The 25,483-nt window shown below is 35.8% G+C and overlaps 1 long non-coding RNA gene across 2 annotated transcripts in view; it reads left to right on the forward strand.

The window, feature by feature from the left end:
- The first annotated feature begins 1,092 nt into the window (after positions 1 to 1,092).
- Positions 1,093 to 25,483, forward strand: part of LOC125698232 (uncharacterized) — a 32,707-nt gene continuing 8,316 nt past the window's right edge. Inside the window, exons 1-6 of one of the 2 annotated variants that reach the window (XR_007379127.1) lie at positions 1,093 to 1,270; positions 7,744 to 7,888; positions 8,469 to 8,516; positions 9,201 to 9,321; positions 19,608 to 19,716; positions 20,897 to 21,031. This is a non-coding gene — a long non-coding RNA (uncharacterized LOC125698232). Of the gene's footprint in view, positions 1,271 to 3,479; positions 3,605 to 7,743; positions 7,889 to 8,468; positions 8,517 to 9,200; positions 9,322 to 19,607; positions 19,717 to 20,896; positions 21,032 to 25,483 lie in introns of those variants that run through there. The other variant, XR_007379128.1, reaches the window with a different exon arrangement.

A 25,483-nucleotide genomic window follows, 5' to 3' on the forward strand; every position in this document is an offset into this window, starting at 1 on the left:
CACAATGCCCTCCAAATGCTTTTTTTTTCCCCTAAAATGCGTGGTTGCTGCTGTAGTTAAAAATATTTACATTAAGTACTGATAATAGAATATGACTGAAGGACTTGAACAAGTTGGTTATCTGAAGGCTTTTCTGAAGATAATGCCTCCTATTTTGTTATTATGGCCCACGATGTCAGAGGTGGATACTGGAGATGTGGCAGTAGAGGTTGAACATAGGGAAAATGCATAGCTAGTGGGGATGGCTGTTTTGGAAAAAAGTATTTTGTAACTGATAACTTGCTCAGTCAAATAGTGGTCTGTGTGCTCTTTGCATCTGTTGTAGTTTCCATGGAAATAAATAGGTGGTATTACTTCAAGAGCAACCTATGTGCTTCTTTAGTTCTTCTTTAACACATAATGGGTATGTGTGACTATATAGTAAAGAAATCTTTGTCATTAATTGGTGGGAAATTGAAACATTTCATAGTCAGATAACTTCCTTATAATGGTTGTTTCATGTTCACATTTTCATCTTTCTGTAAGCAGCCTTGTCCTGTAACTACCCAGAACCACATCTTCCAATGGCATGTTACTGAAGTAGGAAAACAGCAGAAAGACTCCACTGAATATTCACAGGATAATACAACAGATCAACTTAATTTAACAGTTTTATTGTTGCTGTCTAAACCCAGAAAAACTTGGCTAGCAATATATAAAAATACCTTTGTTCGTCTATTTTGCTGTGGAGAATGGGGACGTGGTCTTCTAGACGCAACAACAGAAAAGGAGAAAAATTAAAGAGGATGTGCAAGGATAAAGAAAAACTGTTGATTATATAATAACCACAATAAAATAATTAGCTTGCACAGGGAGTTTTTTAACCTACTGACGCTGGAGGGACTATATAAATACTGTATAAATACTGAACATCAGTGTTAATGAGAGCATTCCCTCTTCTATTTCATGTCTGTTTTAGTCTAGGGCAACATTTTCCATTGTTAGAAATTATATCTGTTGCCTGTTGCTGTCTATGTGATAGCTGGATAAGCTGACAGCTGTTTTTCAGCTATTCAGCAGATGTACATTTACTCTCTTTGCTTTCAGGTGTGCACACAGGATTTGGCATCAGTGGCCAGGAGGGAATAGAAACAGTTCTGGCCAATGGCTTTGCCCAGCACTTCAGCATCCTTATTTAAAAAGGTGCCAGTACTTGTGTTATTTCTTCCACGTAATCTATGCTTTCCCATTTGTGGATTTCTAGTTTATCTTCTGTGAATCCTCTGCTCAGGTTAGTTTGTATTTTCAAAGCCTGTAAATTAAGAAAAGTGATTTTTTTTTTTTTTTACACATAATGCACCTAAATATTTTAATGTTTACTTTTTTTCACTACTGAGATTCATTAAAAAAATTAACTATGGAAAAAAAAGAATTATCAGTTACTACGCTGAATGATCTTTTTCATTTCTGAAGTTGGTTGAGACGTACTTCGTTTTATACTCTTCTACTTTATACTTAGGAAGAGAAGAGAAACATGTGTTCTGATTTAAAGGTAAATCCCAGGTCTTCTCTTTGTGGTTTTAAGGTGTGTGTGGATAAGCACTGACAACATGACTACCTAAGTAAAGTATATTCACCAAAAGAGATGGCCAATAGCATTTATACCAAGGTAAAATCTATCTTGGAATTTCCTGATTTCCTGTTGTGTTTTTTTTTTTTTTTTAAGGACGTAATCTATATTTCTTATCTTCTTGTAATGCTTGATATATGGCCTTTTTTCCTCAGGAAACCGATAGGTGATTTAAGAAGCAGTGGAGAGGGCTGAGAGTGGTTGAGAGTGGAGTCCTTGCAAGCTGAACATGTTTTAAGTTAATATGTTGCTAAGGGACACCAGTGGGGGAGATGATAGTTAGAGCTGTTTAATGCACAGATCCTGAACTTTGTCTATTGAGTACTTCAAATATTTTGAGAATGATGACTTAAAGAACTATGGTGTCCAACCTTTTTCATCATCCTTATTGATGAGCCTTAAGATTCTTCCTTTCCAAATTTCTTAGTGAAAAATATATTTCTATAGGAAAAAAGTCAGCTTTTCCATCTTTGTTAGTTTAACAACTTTTTTTTTTTTTTGTACATGTGTTGGCAGTTGTGTCTCTTGTAAATTTTTTGGGCAAAATCTTCCACACTCTGTTTGGAAGTTTTTACTAGGTCTTAAAAATGGCCAAACAAGCCAGACAAATTATATTGTCTTGTCAGGAACCTTGTCCCAAGTGTCCAACAAGAAACAGCTATAGAGACTATAGAGCTTGGGCAAGTGTGTAGTGTTGCTTTCTCATGTTAATGTCCTCACTTCCAACTATTTACAGCTGATGGACTTTCTTAACTAAAGGTTGTGCTTTAATACTTGTCAAAGGCTTTGTCTTCCAACATTTACAATATCCTGCAGCAAGGAGTTTCACAAATTAGTATTCCTTTCCCTGTTGTGCCTGCTGTCTGCTGCTTCCATTTAACGCTCCTTAGCTCGTGTCATTGAAATTGTCATGATTTTTTAGCCACCTTTCTTCTACACACACCTCTTGTTCAGCTGAAAATTGGTAGTCTAGTTATTACTGCTGAAAAATTAAAAGCTGATTGCAAGATCTTCGCATGCTGAAAAGCAGATAAGAAAGAAGTAGATAGCTTTGGCTTTTAAGGCAGTTTGATCTAGCAGGCAGGGGGAAGGCAAAGAGATGTCTTTCCTGAATCCCTTGAATTGTAGCTTTTTCTGTCCACACATAACTCCTGCAACCAGGTAGAGGAATTGAGAGAAAACTCTGAACTGCAGCTGCGTTGTATATTCCAAAAGTCACACAGTGGTAACTTTAGAAGAGGAAACAGTTCCTAATGCTGCTGGCACAGCTCCAGAAAACAGAGAATCAAGGATTGTGTAAAAGCATGAATAATTGTGAAAATATGTTAGTGTTCTGAGCCTTGGGAAATAACCTTTCCATGTCTGTAGAAGGGGATGTTTTTCAATAATTGCAGCAATTAAACCTTTGATTACAATTTCTAGAATTACACAGTACTGGAAAGCTTTTGATGAACACTAGAAAAAACAGTATGCTTCACATGGATATTTTTGCTGTTTTGGCTCACCTTAGTAAACGTAGTACGTGAGTGTGTTGTTTTTTTTTTTTTCCTGGAGTTTTGGTTTGATTCAGATTTGAAGGTTTAAGGACCTGTTTGTGTCTTTAAATCTTTTCTCAGAGTCTAGGAGATTTCTTGCCTAAATGCAGTGATAGAAACAGTTTAGCATGTAACAGTTCTATAGAAAAAGATGTTGGTGCCATGCTGTGTTAAATTTTAATGTGAGTTAAAAGTGAATGAAGTTGTAAGGAAAAGGAGACATTATTCAAGGTGCTTAAAAAGACAGTCCAGTATCAAGTAATCTATCCGGTCTATTAAGACCAGTATCCTCAACTTCAGTATGATTGGTTTTGTTTGTTACATTTGAGGGTCAGTGCAGGCTCTCAATAGAAAAGAAATACGAAGAAGAACAATTAAATGTTTTGAAAGCATGACTTAAAGGAAGGAGAGGTGAAACGGTACTCTTCACTGAAAGCTGGACTTTCGTATCAGCTCTCAGGTATGTAAAAAGCTGTTGAAAACAAAAATTGATTTTCCGTGTCAATTGTGAATAGGGCACATGTAGTTATAGCTGAATCAGATGCTTAGTAAATGAAGAGAATAGAGAACTGTATATGTTTTCTCAGATGGTGGAATAATCATTCTTGGCATTGCCAGCAATTTTTTAGGTAGACCTTACACTGTTTTGAGGTAGAAAGTAGTCTAGAGGAAGTTGCTAATCCTTCCCAGTCCTAAGATTCCATGAAAAACTGGTTTATTTACTTACTGATTTTGCTGGTTAACAGTTGGTTTCAATCTTGCAAGTGTGATTTTTGTTGGCAAAGCTTTTTCATATGGAAATGTTTGATGGTTCTTAGGTATTTAAAGGCAAGCAACACCTTTAGTGATGATGATTTATATGCAACTTGCTCACCAGGTGAAAAAAAGTACATTTAAGTTGTAGTGATATACATGCATAGCTGTATCAATATATCTGGGGTGCCAGCTAAAATAAAATAAAGATGAACTGTGTCAAGTTTGCTCACTAATTCCTAAAAGTAAAATATTTACATCAATCAGTGGAAGTACTGTAAATAACCTGAGAATGAGGAAAAGATGATGTCAGTAGAAACATGGATAGGATGTACAGCTCCTTGAAATGCTTCTGTTCTCAATCCTGTAACCTTGCTGTATCTTTAGCAGCTCTGGATGTCCAAATAACAGCTTTAGCCAAAAGTTGCTTATAAATCAGGGTAAATTACTTTAAAAATAAATGTGTAATCCACATCAGTTGCACATGCACTTGTCAAATAATGCAGTTGATCTTTGCACTGTTTTTTCATTTTGATTTGTATTAAAATTTTCCACTGAATTTATAGTGGATAAGCAAGTTGCATTTTTGTTTTTAACATACTTGTATCATCACAGCACCCACAGGAAATATTAACTTGACCATTTGCTATGAAATCTGTATACTTAAAATATTTTGGAGGGCTAAGTTATTTGTAGAATAAACGAAATCTTGCTATAATTCACTTTCATAAAATATATGCGCAACGTCTCAGAAGTTAGACTGTACAATAATACACAGGATGTGGTTATGTTGTAGTAATGTAGTATTCATTTGTCTTTGGTCAAGGCTCTTCTCAGACTTTCCAATGTAATAATTAGAAAACAAAACAAAAAACCCAAACCACAACCAAGTCTCATACTTGGTAGGTCAAGAGTTCCCCATTTCTGCTGCAAACCAGACTGATGTCAGTTAATATCGTTTTTAAGTAGCTGAGTAATGTTCTGTCGTCCGCTGGCTGAGCAATCTATTGTACGCAATGAATGTTTAAAATCTCTGTTCAGAGATTTCCATGGTTTTTTGGTAGTCCTTATGAAGAAATATTGTTCTCTAAAGAGGTTACTTTCACCGTGGATGTACTTGTAAGTTTTTAGAGAAACAAGGGTGCATGAAGAATGTTAAATTAACACTTGAAGAAGTTACTGATGACATCTTAAGTGCCTGGATGTTGTATTATAACAAAGCTTTGTATCTTCACATTGTTGTTTCAGATGAAGAATGCTCACATAGTACTCATTGCTCTATTATTTTCAGTGTGTGCTCCCTTTTCTCATAGACGTTTGATAACTGATTGCTTTTTCCTTTCTTTCCTATCTCCATGTAGCATATGTTCTTTGGCCATAAAATAGATGTCATCTGGTTTAACTAAGTAGCTTTTTAATTAATGTTCTTAAGCTTACAAGATAGCTGGATCAAGAGAAAGGGCACTGAAGAGTGTTATTTTGGCTACAGTAGACAGGCCGGGTGACTTCACTGCATTGCCTTATCAGTTGCTCAGTGTTTGTTTCAGTGTTAGTTTTCAGATACTGCACCCAGAAACTGGATGCCAATCTAAGCAATTTCCAAGCCTTGTGAAGTTGACAGACCGTAAAACATACGTTATATCTGATATAATGGTGAATACAAAGGGTTTATAATAATATTGTCTTGTTTTTTAACTGAATGGATCTGAACACAAATTCAAATGCTGTCTGAAGGTCACTTCTTGTATACCAGAAATGTAGCAACAATTACTGGCATTTAAAAGCAAAATAGTACTTCATATCTGCATTTGTATACGTGTTCAAACGGTTCAGTTTTGCATCTTGTTTGTTAGAACTTGGTATGTGAAACAATGGAAGAATTTTTAAAACTAAATTATGGGAAGTGATCACTACACATTAGGATTCCTCTTTAGGATTTTTTTTTAATGCACAGACTTTTGCATGGGCTTTGACTGACTCTATTTCAGACTGTAATGTGGGTTGTCAGTGTCTGGGTGTTCATTTTTTCAGCTATACCTGTTGATCTAATAATTTGACTCTACAAACCTCATGCCTTACCCCTAGATTACCTTGAACATAACGTTACAACTATGATGGTAAAGATGAAAGTCTAATGGCAAGAGCCCCAGATTAATTCTGTATGTTTTTCTTTTCTCAAAAGATTTTAAGATAAGCAGTTATCTGGGAAAACGAAAAATCCCAATTTGCAAATCTCTGAACAAATTCTGTGATAGCTTACTTAATGTACTTAATACAGACAGCATGAATACATTAGAGATGCACATAAGGATTGACCTATTTGCCTTTTTAGTACGGTGCTTCTGACTGTAATTTTCTGACAATGATGTCAGTTTCCAGAAAACTTGTAACCTATCTGATTTATAGGGGAAGTCATATTATAAGGAATTTTAATTTCTATTTGAGCAACCAAAGCAAATAATCTCAAAGTTCCTTTGCCAGCACCTCTTAAGTTCACAGAAAATAAAAATCAGTTATGCATAGGTGACCAGCCAACATGTATAAAAGTGCCTTTATTCATCATTTCTGAATATTTTATTTTAGTATGAAGAAATGCTGGAGATTTGAATGATCAAAATTCCTCAATATATTCTTAAAAAAAAAGAAACAAAATGAAACAACTGCCAGCAGGTTCCGTATTTTAGGAAACTTTTATCCGTTTGTGCGTTTACCATCTGTAGCCACCTTTGAATGTGTCAGTACTGAGATGCTGCTCTTATTTCTTGTGTAAGACTTCTTAGTTTTCCACCACTTTACTAAGACTTTTTCAGGAATTGATATTCAAATAAAATCTGTCTCCCATCCATGAGCTGGCAGTGTTGCCTACTGACCTGGTCCCTTTAGCCTTGCACCATCAGTGCCTCTCAAAAATTAATATGAAACTTTCTAATCTGGCAGTGTTATTATTAAAATTGTTGATGTTACACTTACTACACATACAAATAATCCTGTAATCAGCAAGGTAGAAGAGTATTAAGAATTTAGAACTACATCTGGGATACTCTGGCATTTAAGTTTTACCTGGCAATTAAGTTACACCTGCCATACCATGTTTACCAAAGCTCTAGACATGTAAAATGTGACATTTGTGAAGGAAAAGAACTAGAGATGCTCAGTTACAAATTCTAGTGCAAATAAGGTAAGATCATGAACCTTCCTGACAGCTATGAGTTCATACATGTTCTGTGGAACGCTGATCTACAGGGCTTTTTTCTTGACTAACAAAATTGTCAACTGAATGAATTAAAATGTGTGGTCATTTGTGCAGTAGTTGTATATTGAACAATTGGAACATAGCATGGAAATGTGTGCACACGTGCATGTAGGTCAATCAAAGTATTGTCTCCTACTTGCATGGTAACTAGGACAGATACAAAGAGCACAAAACACTACTGGTCTCTATTCAGTCTCTATTGTCATATCACCGCTATCTGCCTCTGCTTTTTGGGCCAACACAGTAAAATAGGAGGCATTACTTTTTGATCAAACCCTATATTTACATGTAGATATGTACAAAGGGGGAAGAGGCAGAGGTTCTACAGTCTGCTTTACAAAATGACCTCATTTCTTTATTAACACAACACAGCTTGTTCACGTATGAGCCAGGAAAAACAAAGTGTCCTTTCCTCATTCGTGCAGTTGTGTTATTGATTTTCCCACCTCGTGTGTGAGTGGAATTAGGGTTGTCACCTCATTGTGGTCAGTTCCACACCTTTTTCAGGGTAAACAGCATATGAACTTGTATATGCAGAGTCTGGGCCAAGGCCTTTTTACAAACCAAACTTTAATTTGTTATTGTTTTGGCAGCTACAAATGTGAGACCATGTGGGCTGGCTGTGGAAGACACTATAAAAACTAACAGCGGAACGTTCATCTGGAGATGTTCTATGTTATTTATGAAAACGTAGAGACCAATCCTGCCACCTTCTCTCACGCTAACAATCCTACTAAGGTCAGCCAGGGATTATATTTCTGTAAGGATTACTTATGTACATAAAACTTTACTGGAATTGATACATGGATGGAGTTTTCAAAATCTGTAAGGTGTTGAGATGACTGGGGCTGTTCAGGCTGGAGAAGAGAAGGCTCTGGAGAGACCTGATGGTGGACTTTCAGTATGTAAAGGAGGGCTATAAGACAGAAGGAAATGGACTTTTTGTTGTGGTCTGTTGTGATAGGACAAGGGGAAATGGTTTCAAACTAAAAGACAGGAGATTTAGGTTAGATTAAATAGAACAATTTTTAATGATGATAGTGGTGAAGCACTGGAACAGATAGCTCAGAATGGTTGTGCATGGCCCCATTCCTGGAAACACTGATGGTGAAGATGGACAGGGCTTTGAACAGCCAGGGAGTTGGATAGGATGACCTTTAAAGCTGCCATTCAACACAAATGATTCTATGATTCTATAACTTGTATATACTGAAATCCACTGAAAGTTGAAATGCTGTCTGTACCCTTGGACCTGATTAAAAATTGACTATGAATTAGAGGGAAAAGTCTTTGTATTTATTTGTCTTTTATTTTGTAGGTGTACGCTGTAAAGACCCAGTTGTGGGAGTTACCAGGAAAATGTATGGTAAGAAATGCAATTGGTGGCATGATAAATGTGTTGTATTTGTCATAGCTTTAACATATTACTTTTCATTATTTTTCTGTGATAATCTCTTATGTAAATTGAAGTGTAACATAAGTTTGTTTGCAAACAGAAGTGTGAACTGGTCACAACATGCAGACAGGATTATCTTTGGGATTATGGGTTCCACTCCAAGCTGTCTTTGAAGTTGCTGTGTTGATTTTGAGGGACAGTGTGAATAAAAGTTGAATAAAATAATTTGCTACTGCTCCTAAACTTACAGCCTCTGACAACCGAAGGTGCAATATTCTCCCTGCTAGTTTTGAGCTTCAGCTCCCTGCATAGTATCCCATTGCACTACTGGCCAATGCATCAAGTCAATATTCAGTGCAAGACACATTTTGAAACAGTTCCGTTTTGGAAATTATTTCAAGGCTGTTTAGATTTATATAAGGAACTCATTAAGAAAACCTAATTTAAATACTGTGTCAATTATTTATGTACATAGACTATATATTGAAATGGTTTAAAATTTGAACCAGTTCATCTTGAGCAGAATCAATCTGGTAAAGATAACAAACAGAAGTGCTTCATTGAACAAAGCATTTTCACTGCCACTTGTTTGCCACTGATGTTTTGTTCAAAAGTCATCTGTAGGCATCTTTTTATATTTCTTTTTACTATCAGTGTTATCACCCTGGTTTCCAATGAAGATTCAGTTTCCAGTGTTTCCCTTGAGACCTTCAGCCTCGCACTCTACTCTGAGAGTGTTTGTGCTGTGTGAAGACTGTGGTAGGGAGCAGATAAGGTTAGTACCTTATGTTTTAAGTTCTTAATGTCAGATGAAGAAATATCTTCCACACCATTAAAATTTGGTTCAGTAGATGTGTACCTTCATTGGTATCTGTGTAAGGCCTACAGTAGGAAACATTTCCTGCTTACAAATCTCCAAAGGTGAATCAAGTTCATGGTAAAGACTGTGTGGCATTTGCCTTTGAAGAACATTGAACCTCATGACTTAAGGTGTGCCTTGGAGATGCATCTTCCTACTTTACTAGAAGCAGCTGTTGCTGTTTTGTTTTGCTTTCAGAAGGAGACGAAGTTGCATCAGTTCTTATGTATTCAGCTACAGTGAAATTAAGGGGGAAAAACTGCAAGCCATGATAATGTCAGCAGTCAATATTGTTTCTTTTTACAGAACCATAAACAAAATCATGAATGCAGTCTCCAAAAGGTCTTGATGACAACTCTAGTAAATTTAATCAATCTGGCTACAGGGATGAATAGTATTTTCCTGTTATGCATTCTATCTTTTTTGTCTGTGAAACTATTCAAATCTAATTAACCTAGTGTCAAGCACTCTGATTTCCATCCAGTGGTTCTAACACAGGGCTCTATAAACAATGCTGATTTTTTTTATATAAACTTATCTTGAAATATTTGTTTTTAACATTTATTCTTTTTCTGTGAACCAAAGTCAATTATTATCTCAGAACTGTATGTCTGCAACTATTAAACAAACGGTACCCACAGAAGAAAAATAGTTTTTTACTACTACAGAAATCCACGTTGATTCAGGGCGAGACGTGCGATGAATAACTAATTTTCACTGATCTCTTGTTTTCCTCTGGGCAGAAGCTCATTTCATTGAAACCAGTACAAATTTTGCCATTAACTTAAATGGGGATGAATTATCACTCTGTACTTGTTTATTTTGTATGGTTTTGTAGGAATTCCCAGAATGACTGCTTATCTTGCCCTGCAGACCTGACAGTGGGCCAACTTCTCTGCCATCTGTATCTGGACAATCAAATGTTGCACTGAGTGCAGTTAGCTATAATATTTAGTCCAATGACGTGAATTTGGTTTTATATCTGTTACTCTTTGGTTTAAGAGTTTTACCTCATTCTTGATCTTAGTTTTATTTTAAATGTTGAAGGAAGGAGGTACTAAACTAAAGGAGGGGAGATTTAGATTAGATGTCAGGGGAAGTTCTTCAGAAGTGAGAGAGCTGAGGTGCTGGCACAGGCTGCCCACAGAGGTTGTGGATGCCCCATTCCTGGAGGTGTTAAAGGCTGGGTTGGATGGGATCCCAGGCAATCTCATCTAGTACTTGATCTAGCGGTTGGCAACCCTGTCTTTGACAGTGAGGGTTGGAACTTGATGATCCTTAAGGTCCCTTCCAATCAAAGCCATTCTATGAAAACAACAGCCCCCAGCCCCCTCTTCAAAATACTAAATACTCGCAGCACTGTGAAGTAGTCAGGAATTCTTTCCTTAATTCCCCAGTAAGTCAGAAACAATCAAACAAAAAGACAAGTATTAGATGTTGTTGCTGTATTAGTTTTTTTTCTATATTATCTTTATTCTAGTATGATCCGTATAGTGACTGAAAATAAAGATGAGAAAAATATTTAATGAATATTTTCTGAGCTACCTCCTGTTCTCAGAACAAAAGTGAAAACTGAAAAGATTTTTCAGCAATAGCTTATTGGGAGGACTAAGTTACAGAAGAGTGCTTAAGAAGCATATATCTATGTATGGAACCTACACATTTCAAACATTTGCTTCCTTTGGGAGGTAATTGAAAGGTTTACCCTTTTTCCTAGTTCATATAAAGTTCATATAATCATCAACTGGTTATTTTAGCAATGGAATCTATTCTGTGAATTCCTGGAATAGCTGGGAGCAGCTCTGTGCAATGTCTACATTCTGTGTAAGTGGGATGACAGTCAAGTATAGGCATATCAGCTGTTCTGCAGAATAAAAAATAATTAAGATATTGCAGATTCAGGTAGCGCTTTATCTATGCTATGTCCCAACACTTTTGATATGTGTTCTTTTCCCAGCAATCGTTCTCCATCAAGCATTTAATTTCCAAACTACTGGTATAAATTGGAATGGTGTTTCAATGCATTGTTTCAAGACTTGTTGCTTTAATCTGTCCTTTATAGCTACTGTTTGAGAGGCTCCTATTAATTATCTAATTAACTTGGTTCATGCATTTACCTCAAGAGGTTTTGACTCTGCTTCTGTAATTTATGTACTGCCATCTGAGCTCTAGAGTTTGTAACATTTTGTGTGCGCAATTCTGATGCATTTATTTGAGTGTTCTCTCTTATAAGAACGTAACTACTTACTATCTATTGTTTTTAGGTTATAGATAGAAATCAATCATGTGGTCTGCTGACCATTTTGGCAGGTATTTTACTGGTCAGATAATGCTGTCAGGACAAGTTCTGCTTGTGAAGGTATAGTTGCTACAGATGTTTACACAGTAGGTTTTTGTGCTGGAAACATGTATAAAGAATCTTCAAACAATATATATATTTTTTTTCATTCTGAGGCTGAACTCTGCATTCTGATACCCACTTCAATGCACCTGTCAGAATTCATATCTGAGAAGAGCTATATTAAAGGAGAACCACTGTGTAGCTGATCAAATCAGGATTAGCATTTCTTGTTACTGAAGTTTCACAGTTGAAGTCTATATGCTATGGAATGGGAAAGTGGCCCTAGTGAGGTCTTATTTAACTTTATTTTTATTTACATATGGCACATTGTATGGATGACCACCTGCTCTTACTGCCTAAAATCAGCTGTTTAACTATGTTGCACTGTTGAGAAAAGACTTTTTCTTTTTTGCCTCCCTGGAGGTTGTAGCTGCTGATACTCTAAAGTGCTTTTGAAGATAAAGCGTCTTGCAGACAGAGCATATGATGGAATAAGCGTAGATAGAATGCACTTTACTATCTGTTTGATCTCTCTAGATGCTGATAATTGCTGGTGACATTACTGAGCTGGCTGCTGCAAGAGCTACCAAGTGAGAGGTGTTAGAGAGGATTTATTATAGGGTAAAGTAAGAGAACAGCTTAGAATCTAGAATACTGCTTAACACTATAAAATATTGCAGTCAGATATATGCAGTCATTTGTACTGAATGATGTCCTTTGAAAACAATTTGTCAGGTGATTATTTTGTTTTTGAAATTTTTGTTTCAAAAACATACAGAAATTTTAAAGCTGTAGAGCTGGCGCACAGCCTGATTTCCTTATGCAGAATTGATGGGTTTGTCACTTTTCCTTTAACAGATCTGGTTATGATGAGAGAATCTGTTAACCATCATTGCCTTGCCTCTGTTAATACTTGAACGACTGTCTTTAGAAAAACAATGTAAGAGATTCCATGACAGTAATCTCCACTCTTTCTGCACAAGCCTCCAGCACTGGAGCAGTTCAAACTCCTTTGAGAAGAACCTCTAAAAGGAATTACTGCTGAAACAGGAAAGGTATTAGAAATTATTCAAAAGAAATGTCCTAAGAATGTCTTGAAGCAGGACTGGTATTATGTTTGCCAAACAGCCTAAAGAGGTGGATATTATACCATTATACCAAGTTATATATTACTTATAACTATTGCAGAGCATAAACATGTGTCCATACTAATATAATACGCTTACCAAATTAAGCATGTATCTAGATATTCAGACACAATGTGATTATTATCTTGTTTTCTTTTGGAGAGAGTCACATGTACTACATATCTACCCAATTACTCCTTTTTTTTTTTTTTTCTGATTAGAATTATTGATCTTGTTTCATTTACTTTTGTAAATGTGCAGTTGGAAAATAGAGCTAAGATGCAAATTGCTAACAGCATGATGGAATCATTGAAAGAATAAGTAATTGGGGAGCTAGGATGAAGCTAAACCAGAAAATGACTTATCCTTGAGAGTTTCACGTTTGTTAGGTATGTAGATTAAAAATCAGCAAATTGAGGTGCAGGGGAAATATAAACAATACCATTGTAACAAAGGAAAAGTAATCTGTGTTATAATAATGAAGACAGCCTTTTCCTTGAAGACACTGTACGTCTGCCATGCATTCTTACCAATGTGTTGTGGAGTCCTAAAGCAGAGTCTTTTCTTTCTTAACTAATGAAACCACAAATTAGAATGTTATCCAGACACCATTCCATCCTTGAATATTTTATGTGTTCTGACTTTTACAAGCATGGTAACATCATTTTTTAACAATAATACCAAACGTGCCCTTAAATTCATCCTTAGAGCTTTATTAGCAAGACTTTTAAGCATTCCAAATCCAAGTACAGAAGAGTGAATTCAATTTAGACATTTGTTCTCAATATTTTTGAAAGATCTCATCCTGTATCACTATTTTACAAGAGGCATGGTGGAATTAAACTTTAAACTAAAAAAAATTATTTATAATTATATTATATATTATATTTATATTATAAAATTATTTATAATATATAAAAAACTAAACTAAAAAAAATTATCATTTTTAGATGAAGATTAAGTTTGGATATGATCTGATAAAGTCATACAGTGTATAATGGTATTACAAAGGTCCAATTTTTTTTGCTACTGCCAAAATATTATATTGAATCAATATATACTGAAATGCCATCTAAGCAATTCAAGTCATACAATTTTTCATTTCTTCAAAACAGTGCAGTCCTAAGTGTGAGATTGTTTTAAAAGCATACGAAGGTGTGATCAGCTTACTCTTTATGATCCCCTTCAGGTGTCACATTTCCAACTTAGTTACAGGGATAATTTTCTTTTTTAAATGAAGGTTATTTTTCTGTAATGATCTAATTCTAGAAGCCAAAACATGCTGGCAGGTTTGAGAAACATAATAAAAGTGCTGAAATCAAGGCAGTTCATAAACTTGCAAGTTTAAAGTGATGGTCTGTTTGATGAGCCTTGATTTTTTTTTTTTTTTTTTTTTGTCCCTTGATTTTGCATCTCTAGAGCTTTTTGCTAAATTAATTGCCAACATTATTTTAAATCAGGATTTTTGGGTCTTGATTAAAAATAGCAAAGTTTGTGTAACTTCCAACTCCACACTTTGCAGAAGTAATGAGAACTTTGCTATTATTATTTTAATTTAATGAAAAAAATGACCAGTTTTGCCTTTTTCCAAGAAATCTTTATATTATTTTTCTGTAGAAATTTTGAAATACTTAATTTTCATGCATCTCTTTCCAAACTTAAATATTCCTTTTACTCTTTGTTCTCATTCAGGCTGTATCTGCCAAAGCTTATCTTGTATTACGTATAATCAGTAGCTTGAATATTGCTTGCATCTCCTCTCTATGTGCCCTGCCTAGGCTTTCTTCCTAGACTTCGTCCTCCGCATTGCTCTGCGATGGTATTGCAGTGGGTTTTTTAGGCATGCAGAAGACCTGTGTGGGGCTCAAAGACTTGCTCTACCTATTCATTTAAATAGCTTACAGAGTGGGAAAACTTACCAAAGTTGTGAGATCCCTGCAGCATAAAAATAATTCAAATTCTGTTATACGTGATAAGAAAAACCCTTTAGGCACCTGTTGCTTTCTGCCTTTCCCTCATTAGTAATAAATGTAATGCTGCAACCTTTCTCTCTTGCAGCACTTCATTTGTTTTCCTTTGTAAAGAGCCATTATTTGAAGCAATAAAAATGCCAGTAATTCAGTAAGTATGTGAGAATTTTCCTGAGGCAAGGTATCTCATTAGAAAACAACTTGTGAAGATGGGCATAAAGTAATAACAGAATACTTGCAGCTTTCATTTTATGTTTTCCTCAAAACAGTAAATAAGTACTCTGTCCAGTTCTGGAAAGCTAGATGAAAAGAACCTTCCAACTAAAAGCGTTTCAATTATACCTTGGAAATTGGGATGAACTGGCAATTGCCACATCAATATAGCCATTTTGGAATGACGCAACGAAAAGAAATGGTCATTTAGGGCACAGTGTTCAAGATCAGAATTCAATAGGATTTGATTTCATATCATGGCATTAGAATTCTTTTGTTCTTTTTTGATGGTCTGCATTCATAATAATATGAAAGGATGTAAAAGAAACTTGATCTTTCTCTAGCTGTACTTGCAAAGAATTTAAGTTTAAAGGTATCTACTTTCCTTCTCTGGGATTGACCAGTGTACAGTCAAACTGTGAAACACACTGTACAGTGTGATCAGACAGTCATGAGGTGTTTTCAGATTTGAAGTAGTAGTTGATTTCTTATTCTCAAAAATAAGCACCATATGGTTTTGTAGCTAGTTCCCTGACTGGCCTCTCAGCTCATTTAGTCTCTGGCTTTTTGACAAAATTGTTGACTTTCTTTGGCCATAGACTGGAGTAAGCTATTAGTTTTAAACAGAACCCTTAACTTGTGAAACAAAGCTTTACTAACTCATGTCTACAGTAATATGCAAATTTGATTTACTAGCATGTATAAAACAGGCATTGAATCTGTGGAGAACATGTGAAGTGTTTCCAAGATAATACATGAAAGCTTTGACAACTACTTATTTTTCTTTCTCATCAGGGTGTGGTGAACACTGGTTACACAAATTTGCCAAGTAGAATGGCTATTCAAGCCAGTAGCATTTATTCCAATAACATCTTGAAATTATTAAAGCTGTTTCTCCTGACAGAATATTTTCACTTTGAACAAAAGGATGATTTAGATTATGGAACTATTGATCTTGTCACTAGACAAATTTTGGTGGTGAAGGTGAGTTTCAACACCAGTTAAACATTTTTTTAACAAATAAAATATTGCGTGAAAGCAGAGGTTTTCTTAGTGAGTTTCAGTATTCAATGAAAACCTCTTTCAATATCTACATTGGTAATATCAACAGTTTCTCATTTGTTTCAAGCACCAACAAGGCATTGATAGGACTAAAATAGGTTAATAAAAATATTGGTACTGTAAAATCAATGTTGCATATTTACCTCCTACTTTTTAAAGAATGCATTAGTGAAAATCAGCCCATTTGCCGAGCTACTGAACTGTGCCATAAGAACTTGCCAGCTTCTTTATGGATTCATCAGTATGCACTGAACAAAGGTGCAGTGGAATAGCTGAGCTGCATGTGAGACTCAAAAGGATTTTGAATAGTTTCAGTACTAGATCTAGTACTTCGTAGTTTGGTACTACTTTGTCTTTCAGACAACGTCAGGAGAGGTACAGCTCTGTTGCTTATAAGGACACAGGCTTTCTATTGAAGCAAACTTTTTTTTTTTTTTAGCCTCGAAATCTGAAATGGATTTCAAGCCTGATATGACAACATTAGACTATGTCCTGCATAGTCTCTGTAGAAGCAATAACCTTCTACCCTTTGACCACTTATTCTAGGGAAGAGAGAAAAAACTAGATAGGCAGTTAAACTGTGAGGTGGCCTTGTATACGAAATATACGAAAACAGATTTGGTGATTGTGACTTTCTGCATGCAAGATATTTCTTAACAGTGTCTTGATGAGTTATGTTCATTTTGGATGTGGTAGAGAGCAGGGATTAATTTCTGTTGTAACGGTGAGTTAAGATTGAGTCCATATCTACCCACAGGTAGTATTAAACCCAAGTACATTCCTGCTAAAGAAACATTAGCAGATTGTCTTGGTCAAACAGTAATTCCAATGTTTGTGAGGAGAAGCTTACGAGATCAGCTTTTAAGGAAGGGGTGGGAGTAGTGGTTGTTAAGCCAAATTTGGTGCAGTAAGAACACCAAGATAGTTTTTACAACTGACTGAATTCAGTGATCAGTACTATTTTATAGACAAGGGGCTGTCATCATCATTATCAAGTAAGGGTCAAATACCATTGTATTTACTCAATTTATATCCCACTAATTTCAGAAGAACAGATAATCATGACTAGCTTATCTGAAGGATCAGTCTGTCATAACATAAGGAAACGCAACATACTGTAGAAATCCATTTTAATGGTAGTTTTGTTCTGTAACTGAAAGGTAGGGTGTGATTTCCAGAGACTTCTCCTCAAACAACATCACCTTCTATTCCCATTGGGGGGGGAGGGGGTGGGGGGGTGGAAGAATGATAATAACCACATTCTTCTGAACTAGGAAGGTATTTTCTCTAGTGACCAGGAATAGGATCAGAGGGAATGACGTGGAGATATGTTAGGCTGCGAAAAGGTTCTTCACTAAGAGTGAGCAGGCACCAGAACATGCTCTCTGGGGCAGTAATCACAGTGCCAAAATATGGATTTCAAGAAGCATTTTGATAATTCTCAGAAATATGGTTAGAATTTTGGGTAGTCCTTTGTGGAGCCAGGAATTGGATTCAGCTCTGCCTGTGCATTCTTCCAACTCAGGATGTTCTATGGTTCTGTGACCATTTCTGTATCTTTTTATAGAAGGTGCAAGGGAATTCATTTATCCTTTGTATGTTGTAGTGTTGTAGTCCACGTGGCACCTAGATGATGCTAAGAATGTCTAAAAAAAAAAAAAAAAGAGCTCCTGAAAGCTAGTATGGCTTTACATTGAAAAGTAGCAGGCAATGGTAAGCCATGATTGCTAATATATCATGTTGCTTACCAATTGAATGAAAGGTTTAAAATTCAACTTTTTAAGATCCTTGGTGAATCGCTGTATACCTTATGTTAAAAAGAAACTTCTGATGTTAATTATACATGCAGTAGAGAGCCAATATGATATAGATTAGGGACCCAATCCAGGGCCAATTGAAATTAACATAGTCTGTTCTCAAAAGCTTTTGGATCAGGGCCTGCGCGTACTGTATAACTCCAGATGTCACTGTCTGTGTTGAAATGTATGTCTGAAATGGAAAATGAATCATATAGCAAGGTTTTGATTATGTTGAATAACATTTTCCTCGTAAACAAGATTATGCTTTTCACATTTAACTACCTTTAAAAACAATGATAGAATGGAAAAAAGAGCAACACAAATGTTAACAGGGAAGGATACAGACAGCTCACCTTTTCAAGTGTTTGTGACCTTTAAAACTTTTTTACAAAGTAAGTAACAGCAAAAATATCTATTTGTTCAAGAAAAACATTTTTTTTTTTTCCTTTAATACAAGAGGTTGTTCTTAAAGAATAAAGAAGAGTGCTTCAGTTAGGGAACAATTCCATATCTAAATTATGTGTAACATCCAAAGGACCTTCTGTACTGCCTCCACCTGCAGTCACTGACATGGAATGTTTCAAAGTATTCTTTTAATACCCTACTGCTAAGATCTGTTTTCTTTAATAATTGTTAGGCAATTTGTAGGCAAGTTTTAAAGTTTTTATAACAGCTTCCTAAAACGATAATCAAACTGAAAATTAATCTCCTGTGAGCTCTAGGAGCCAGACTGATATTCTTGCTGCTTCAGATTTTCTCTTGATTAGAGAAATTCATACTGCTACACTGATTTGCTCAGTGCTTACTTGGGTACCTTTTAACAAAACATTGTGCAAGTGATGACAAAATGTGTCTCCAAGTAAAATTAATTTATTAATTTATTTTTGGCTTAATGAAATGATCTAGTCTTTTCCTAAAGTGGGAAAAACATTTCCTTAAACCCCCAACACATATGGTCAGAAAGACTGGTACTGGGAGCAATAATATTTTATCCCAAGGAAGCATTGTTGAACTGTTTGTGTGGTCTGCATCCTTTAATAGTGTTCAGATGCTACGCTGTGGTCTGTTCTCCTCCTAATGCAGTAAAGGTTGTGAGAAGTCACTAGGGAATTTGACATATTTCATTTTGCTTCTTTTCTAAGGAACTGTTTTTCCATATTTGCCCAAGTGGATTTATTTCTTTATTTACTTTTAAGAAACATTATTTTGTAGTCCCAAATGCACTTTCTAGACCTCGGTGTCCCCACTTCATCCCAGGTTGACAGTGATTTTGTTATTCCAAAATTAGTTTTCTGGCAACAAGGAGGTATACAAATTCTGCATGTAGAAACAAGGGCAGGAAATGCCTTCTGCTGCCACGAGTGTTGGTAACACAGCTTCAATCAGAGGAAAGCTTGGATTCTATGCCTGTTTTTTTTTTTTTAATTGTTAATGAAGAAAAGTATTTCTTCTCATTGTCTATTTTTTTTTTTTTTTATAAGCTTGGCAGGTATTTTAGGACTGACTTATTGCTTCTAATCCTGCTTTTACTGAAATGATGACCATATTTGTTCTTGCTTGAAACAGTGCTTATCACATTACCCAAGGAGTCCCACCTGCCCTCTGTTTGCCTTTCATGTCAGTTAAAAATGCAACCTCTATTAAATGTGCTAACTGTTTCTTTCTTCTCACTTGTGCTTCCTTCTGTCAGATTTTGGTTGAATTTCATTAGGAGAGACATGGGAACAGAAAGAGATTAATGGCTTACCCAAAGTGAATTACAAATGAGATAAGGAGTTGTCTCAGAACTTTTGCTCCAGGTACAAAGTAGTGCTGTTTTCATCTTTACTTAGATGTGTGTTTGTACAGAGGAATTTTACTGCCAACCAAAAGGTTGTGTAATGATCACTGCTTTTAAATATAGGAAAACTGACATAAACATTAATTTCTTGTTTATACCCACTTCATCTATATTAAATTTATGTATTTCTGGGAGCAATAGGATGACCAGATATCATGTATAACAAAATTAATGACAACAAATCCCACTTTGTTTTAGTTTGACCATATTTGCACTGACATTACCCCTCCACAGATGGGGTTCCTGCTGGAAACCTCTCTAGTTCTAGATAATCTGTTTACCATTCTCTTTTGATCACTATATTTGTCACGCTGGCTAAGGAACTCACAGCATCTTGTTTGCAAGTGCAAATGTAGCAGATCTTATAAACTAACTAGGCAGACTCTGAGCTCTGAGTTGCCATCTGTGTTCAGCCAATGATAGGATAAAGAAAAGAGATGCTGGATCCATAGCTTTTGTCTTTTTCAGTGATTAAAGACAATATTTGTATTCCAGAATACTTCCACAAACCATGTGTAGGGATAAAATCTGCGTGGGTAGGAGTTAAAAAGTGTTTAGTTTTATTAGGAAATGGGAGTCCTATGGAATAAATGCAGCTTACAACAGAAGGATGGGTTCTGTATAATGGGAGATGAAAGACTGTTGGTAAATTATTATTGCAAAGCTTAACAGGAGAGCTTCTAAAACTAAAGACAACAGGACATAGATCACATAATCTAAAATTAATTTCTGTAGCTCTGAAGAAAGATGAGGCAGAACTTCACGAATGTAATGTAAAATAAAACATTTATAGTCAACTCAAAGACTTCTAAGTAGAACATGAAAAAAAATAAACAAATATACCATACACAACATCATGCTATAAAATCAGGAAATGCAATGAATCGGGAAGGCCTGACTTTGAAAGAGAATAAGAAAGCCATCTATAGAAGGACAAGTCATCACTGAAATAGAATGTTTCTACTGAAAGAAAAATAAGTCTGACACAGCATTAGAACTGCATTTGCAACTGAAATAAGATGCAGAATACAGAATGAGGCAGTCACACCAGTTTTAACACAAGGGATACGCAGAGTAAGAAAATGCCCTCACAAGAATTTACTTGCTCATTCTGACGTTTAAAACCTATTTCCCAACAGGTAATTTCCTAATTATACAGAGAATGTTGCACGTGTTCAAATCACCTGCAGTTTTTCCTATCTCTGCTTTCTCCTTAAAGCAGTGTTTAGAAGAGGATATCACACCTCTAATCCATTGGATGTAATGCTAAACAGGTTAGTCAATATTTTCTTATGTTCAATAGTTAAGTAATCCAAAACTAGCAGGGTGGTCTTGGCTATAAAAGATCATCACACCTGCAAGGAAAGGGTCTGATTCGGGCTGAGACATTAATGCTCTAAGTAGTGAGGAACAAGGGACATGTGCAGAATCAGGCCATCGAGGAAAATTCTCCACTTATATGGGCAAATACTTGTCATCCCTTTTAGGGTCATGGAATATTTTATCCCTGGGGCCAGGGAGACAATATTATAGGCTTTTGGTCTTTTGCTGTCCTTATTAGAGCATATTCTTTTGTGACTTTGCTATGCTTAATTCAAGAGAAAACAGCTTTGCATTTCCAATTCCCTGGTATTCAGTCAGTTACAAAGTGACAACAAATAAATTTGCAGAAGTACCAATCTGTATCTAAAAACATCAGGAAAGTCACCCTGTTTACCTTTACTGTTCTTTTTAAATCTGCCTCTAGATGTGTGTTGTTCAAAACTTACTAAAACCGTGCAATTTCTTACGAGAGGCAGAATTTCATTGGCAATTATCTTTAGTAAAGACAGAAAGGAAGCATTTGGGGAAGAAAACAATCTGATAATAATCAGAACTGAACTGGTTTTCTCACCTGCCCTTAAGGCTTCCTACATTCTGTTGAACCATTCAGTACCAACTCTGTGAGAAGTGAGGTGTCACATTCCTTTATTCTTCAAAGTTGGTTCTTATTTATTTATTTATTAAAATACAAAATCATCCCTGAAGAAAAATCTCATGTATGTCCTGGAACTTGTAAGAAGGTTACATGGCAGTTGATAACAAAATTTATCTCCCAAGCTATTGTTTTACATTTTTGTATGGAATCTTCATTCTTTGTAATGGCATTATATTGACACAATAGAACAGTAATGCATATTTTAAAAAACCTAAGTAAAATATTTCCCTCTGTGCTGTAACATGCTGAAGTAACTGACTAATTCAATCTAACATGCCATAAGTGCCTCAAAAAGTAAATACTGAAAACAGTAGCATATAGTTTCAATTTATGCTTTACACACAAATGATGGATTTACTAATTCCTAGACTTTTACCTGATTAATGGTGAGGCTTGGATTAACAATTAGATGAATACTGGGTCGAAACAATATGCTGTGTTGTTGCTCCTTCTGGAGTCTGTTCTGGGAAGATTGTTCTTTCTTGCTTCCTTCTGTTGCTTCTCTTTCCACAGGTGAGCCACAGCTATACAATCATTCAGCTATTATGTTTAATACCTTCTCAGGATGCAGTATCTACCAATTTGCTTCAACCTGAGTGTTGTTAGTATCTGTAGGTGACATTTTGCCTTTTGTCACACTTCAGTCTTTGGACTTAAACATCTGAAAAGCCTGTAAGTATTTCTTGAAGATATCAGCCAGATATCTTTGGCCTTTCTGAATGTTTGAAGGGTGTTGTTGAATGGCTAAACATATCAGTTGTATACTGTCATATAAACATCTACATTTAAAAATAGTTTAGTAAATATACTTTCAACTCATTTAGCAATGTAGCTTCATAGTCAATATATTATTTGAAATGAAGTCATCTTTTAACTAGCAGAAAAAAGGCTGAGTTCACTAAATGTGGTCATAGAGGAACCTCAGGATGTTTTTGTAACAACATATTTTAAAATTCAAAATACAAAATGGGAGTTTGTATTCAGCTTGACTTAAATAAACCTCTTTCTACTCATAAAGGATCTTAATAAAATAGTTTTACATTTGTCCAGACCAGCAAAAATCTGCCAAAGGTAAGATATCTTTCAGCTGGAGGTAATATGATAAGTATTTTTCTCTTAAGACAGGATATGAGGAACTAAGCATGAGAACAGAAAAGAAAAAGGCAGTAATTGAGGCATTGTAGACTAATATTAGAAAACAATACATCAATGTTTGTGATAATTAAAAACATACTCAAATGTGTTTCAATGGATCCTGGAACTGAGTTGCTGGGATGCTAATTAGTTCCATGGTTTCTATTGGTGTCATAAAGAAATGCAGAAACCAGAAAACAGTGAAAGAAGCACTGTGCAGAATTCTCATAATCAGAGAAGACTATTCACTTGCATTAACAAGGAAGAAATTTCTTAACCTTTAATGTAAAACATTATTTCTTAGTCTTTCCAGAGATTATTAAAGTCTTTCAGGGTCCTTATATTCCTTTTCAAAGAAAAAAGCTTGAAGCATATCTATGCTATCTATACACCTGTTTACAGGTGGGTTTTTTTTGGATGATGTATTTCATCTTGGATGTGCGTGCACGAGTGTGCTGCCAGGGACATCCAGCCACAGAGCTTCTGCTCTGGACTTGAGAATTGCTTTTGGTGTTTCTGGTATTGCTGGAGGGTGAGGTGCAAGCAACAGCAGGAGCACTGAAACCCTCACCAGAAGTGTTTGCACAGGTATCTCTAGCAGTAAACTGTTTCAGTTGATGTGAACTTGAATTTAAAGGAAAATAAATATTCGAAAAGCTCAGCTTTAACACTGATTCTCTGAGGAAGATTTTGTATCTGATGCTGTGGGAGGTCCATAGCAACCCTCAAAAATTGAGGTTGAAATCTGGTAAGAGAGAAAAGGGAAAGGCACTACTTTTTGAGCCCTTCTGTCCATTAGAATTATGCCACTTTTCTGATGCTTGTAGAGGCATTTTGCATGCTTGATTCCCTGTAGGGAACATGTGTTTGGAAACTCAGACGGATGCATCCATAAAACTGCTCTACATAAAAAGCTGTTGCTTCAAAAGCACAGTTCTGGCTTACTTTCTTACAAACTGTCATCCTAAAATGTTCTAGCAATGCATTTTTGGAAAATACTTAATTAGGTTAAATTTTCCTATAACTATTATATTTCTATTTCATTGTAGGGAAGCAAAACAACATTAGAAAGTAAACAGTCCTTTCTTGCTCAACAGTCTGTTTACGCTTTGAGTATGAAACACGATGTAATGCTTGCTTTATCTTGGATCTAAATCATTTCATTTTGCAGGTCTTATCATTGCAAAACAAATTCAAATGTCTGATCTTCCTCAGACTGTAGCTACGTTTCAGCCTGGTTGGTCTGTCAGTGGGTCTTTCATGTACTGTTGAGTATGTGATTGCACATCCACGCCTTGATGTTCACCTTTCAGCCAGTGTTCTCGAAATCTGGGCACTATGCTGGTGCGTATCTTTCAGTGCTTGGGTCGTGACTGATGCAGAACTGTTAGGTAATCACTCTGTTGTATGAAACTGGATGAAGTTCCTTAGATTAACACTCCCTACTCCCCTAGAAAACAAGGAAGAGAACAATAGTGATTTTGACTTTAGCACTGATTGGAAAATATATTGATGTTGGCTTTAAGGATCTTGATTGCTGGATTTGTGAGAGAATTTGAGACTCAATTAAATTCCATAGAGAGGTTGTGGAGTCTTGGATATCTTCAAACACTGCCTGAACGTGGTCCTGGGCAGCCTGCTCCAGGTGCCCGTTTGAGCAGATGGGTTGGACCGTGTAACTTCCAGATGTCCTATTCAAACCTAACTGTTCTGTGATTCTGTGAACTGTGGACTATGGCAGGAACTGAAGCACTTCCATTTCTGAGAACTTCTTAAAAAAGAAAAAATCCTACATTTGTCTTTCATCTGCAATATGTTTTTCTTCCAGCTAAACTGGAAGACCAGTTCTTCCCTGGAGACCAGTATCTTCAGTATTTTTATTCTGTATCTGCAGCTTGTGTTATTTTCCAGTGCATTGACATTAAAATATTTTAGTGCTAAACTCAATACAGCAGCCAAACTTCCATCCAAGTTTGCTGAACTTGACACTGCTTCTACCTGGGCACCATGTGTTTAAGATGCTGACTTCCTGACAGCATCAATGGCTGGTATGGTAATTTATTTGTTTGATCTGAGCTACACTGCTGGATTACTGTGCAAATTTGGTGATAAAACATTATATTCAATTATGGTAATAGGAACAAGAGAGCAATTCTTGAATCTCTTTACTTGCAAATAATAGTAACATAAGATTTTTTGCATTCATATCCAGCAGTTGCTGAATGCTAGCCATAATGTAATCTTGTGCATTAACTGAAAAAATTGGCATAAATTATGAAGAATCAACAAAGCACTCTGCAGAATGTTTATCTAGCCCTACAGAAATTCTCTAACAAGTCTGCAAGGCCTTGCAGGATCCCACAAACCACAATTCAGAGATCCAAAACTTTTCAGCCAGCAGTACTGCTGTAAAATAAGCTGTGGATGTTTAACTAGTCATGTATATGCATTCCTAGCCATTGCTGTAACTATGGGCCGGTTTAGGAAAGAAATAAGAGTATAAGTTTTATCCTGCAAAGTAACAAATGATTTCAGCTTTCATAATGTCTGCGTAACCTTTCAGCAAAAATTCTAAAGGCTTTTAGACCAAGCTGAAAATGTGTGAATAGGGATA

The sequence above is a fragment of the Lagopus muta genome, chromosome 10, assembly GCF_023343835.1.
Source record: "Lagopus muta isolate bLagMut1 chromosome 10, bLagMut1 primary, whole genome shotgun sequence".
NCBI lineage: Eukaryota > Metazoa > Chordata > Aves > Galliformes > Phasianidae > Lagopus > Lagopus muta.